Source organism: Pavona decussata, unplaced genomic scaffold (assembly GCF_977016875.1).
Source record: "Pavona decussata unplaced genomic scaffold, jaPavDecu1.1 SCAFFOLD_214, whole genome shotgun sequence".
NCBI lineage: Eukaryota > Metazoa > Cnidaria > Anthozoa > Scleractinia > Agariciidae > Pavona > Pavona decussata.
In genome coordinates this window covers 510,001-512,500 of record NW_028145619.1, presented here as the reverse complement: position 1 = coordinate 512,500, position 2,500 = coordinate 510,001, and the positions used below count along the sequence as shown (strand labels likewise).

At 33.6% G+C, this 2,500-nt stretch overlaps 1 protein-coding gene across 1 annotated transcript in view; it reads left to right on the top strand.

The window, feature by feature from the left end:
* The window catches only part of LOC146460096 (uncharacterized), a 51,954-nt gene extending 50,987 nt beyond the window's left edge, over positions 1-967 (top strand). The window contains exon 5 of the mRNA XM_085088446.1: positions 1-967. This exon is cut by the window's left edge and continues 3,643 nt beyond it. The gene's annotated coding sequence lies outside the window, so the exon portion shown is untranslated.
* The last annotated feature ends 1,533 nt before the right edge of the window (positions 968-2,500 follow it).

Genomic DNA, 2,500 nt, shown 5'->3' with positions numbered 1-2,500 from the left:
TCTAGTGTGGAAAAAACAAAACAGCCTGTGGTGGTGAGGGCGTTATTTCAGTGTAATAAAATGCAAACAAACTAGTTTCCTAAAATAAATTGCGTTTAACTTTAATTGGATTACAACAAGTTAGACCTCAAATTTCAATGTTGTTATTGTTGAAAAAAAAATCAAATACTATCAGATTTTGTACCATGTAGAATGTTTTGTTCAAATCACAGAGTACCAAGTCGATGAGATCACAGCATTAAAATTTCTGAAATGATGAGATTCATTGAGATATTTTGAACGAGCATGATGAAAAAAAGCCTACTTGCCATCTTCTTCTTAATATGAAGCATCTTCTCTTTAATATGACTATATAATATATTTTTAAGATTTACTGTACCTCTGCCATTGAATTTGGTCCCATGCGTAACTATGACAATACTTTGTTCTAATTATTTAACTGAGGGAGCCCATTCTTTATAAGCCTGGTGGTTTCCCTTGGGCTTCCTCGCCATTGGTGTTTAAATAATTAGTTTTCCTTTTTGCATTTGTACAACTTATGGCAAAAACAATAAACTGAAATTGAACTGATTTGGGTTACTTAATTTGTATTGCTAGGCTCCAATGACCCCATACAAATACTTTTAATTCTGTCTCTGCAAAATTAGAAGGAATTGTGTGGAGTCATTGGAGCATAAAGGTCCCAATATGTCACTCCAAATACAGTCAACTCCCTTCACTGCGGACACCCTCAGACCACAACTTCTTACCCTTAACAGTGAGAGTTTGCTCCTGCAGAAATTATGAGAATTTGTGGTGCTTAAAGTGTCTTTCATTATTTTTTGCAAAGTTTGTGAGAAAGATCTATTAACAATATTTCTCTCAATGTGTGCTTGTGACTACTAAAACCCAATTAAATTAGTGAAACAGGCATGAAGAACCCTCTTACTATCAGAGTTGTAGTGTACTTTGTTGTTGTACTCGACGTAATGAACAACTGTGATTTCCAAGTTACTGTGAATCTTATTAAGAAAGCGAGGCTAAGTGCATAACTTTTCAAATGAAAATTATTTTTGTATAATATAAATATGTTTTAAATATGTTTTTACATATTTGTTATTATAAAATAAAATCTTTGTAAAAGTAGTCTCATTTTCATAATGAGGTTCAAAGTAACTCTTAAATGGCCTTTTGATTTCAGCTTGGTAACTATCAATCTGAGTGTAGCTGTAGAAGTGCATTAGTAACTTCAACTTGCAAAGCCAAGCTTTCGGATTGAGAATAGCTATTATTGTTCCCTGTTTATACGAAAACAGAGGGGTGGTGTTTGTATATTTATTAAAGTCAAACGTTTTATTTTCCTTTTATTTTCCTTTTTGTGACCAAACCCACAGAGAAACTTATAGTTTTAACTTACCCTTTTGTAAAGCAAAACATCCGCAATTTTCTGTTCCTTTCCAAAGACTAAAGTTTTTCAATTGGTTGGACACTGTTAGTCTCTTCCCTTGTTTAAGATAAGCTTACAGAATACATCTGTTCCAAGAGTGGCATCTTTTATTAGCTGTCCTGTATTACTAGTTTTTTAATGAGGAAGCCTATATTATAAGCCAGCGGTAGCATTCTCATGCTTTTTTGTGCCACTTCTCTCTTTTTTTGTGTGTGCAACCTTCTTTGTAGATTTGACTGACTTATAAGTAGATCGATTTTCTTTTTTTCATATTTTTATTAGCCATGCTGTATTGTGCAGTTCCAGAAAATATCCATACTCCCCTCATGGTAGGTTTTATCTTTTGCACCCTCTGTGACCCTAAGAAAAATCCAGTTTAACTTCATACTTTGCTTCTAAAATTTTTGACTTTTAAGAACCCCTCCCCCTAGGAATTTCTAATGACCTTCCATGGGTGGGTATGGATTTTTTTCTGGAACTGCACAAACTAGTTTTGTAACCAGGAAGCCTAATATTGTTATAGGCCAGGGGTAATTTTTCTGGACTTTTTTTGGTACCACTTTTCTGTTTTAATTCTGTGCAAATATCTTTCTTTGTACTTGGCAAATTAAAAAATTTCCTTACATGAAACAGTTCTGTTTTACAGCCACTAGAGTACTCCACCCAAGCCATATGAAAAGCATTACCAATGGAGACTGATTGCTTGCTTCCTGTTTATCTGACTGTCACAAAACAGGCAATGAGTGCACCCTTGTCCAAACTCGTTCATTTCCAACGATTCTTTTTCTCACCTCGTCCTCCCTTCCGGCTTTCCTTTTCGACTTTTTAAACTTTAGCATTCAGTAAGTAACTTCTTATCCAGGTGGTAAAGGTATACTTAAATCGAAAATATTTTAAAATATTAATATTGCCTATTAATATTGTAATGATTCATTATTCCTATTACATTCGTTCTCATTTTGTATTCCTTTTTTTTTAATTTTCCTATTTCTTTTCTATTCTACTTAACTTCAGTTAATAATTAGTTTATTGGCCTATTATAGGGGGCACAGTATTAGTGTAACTAGAGGCACC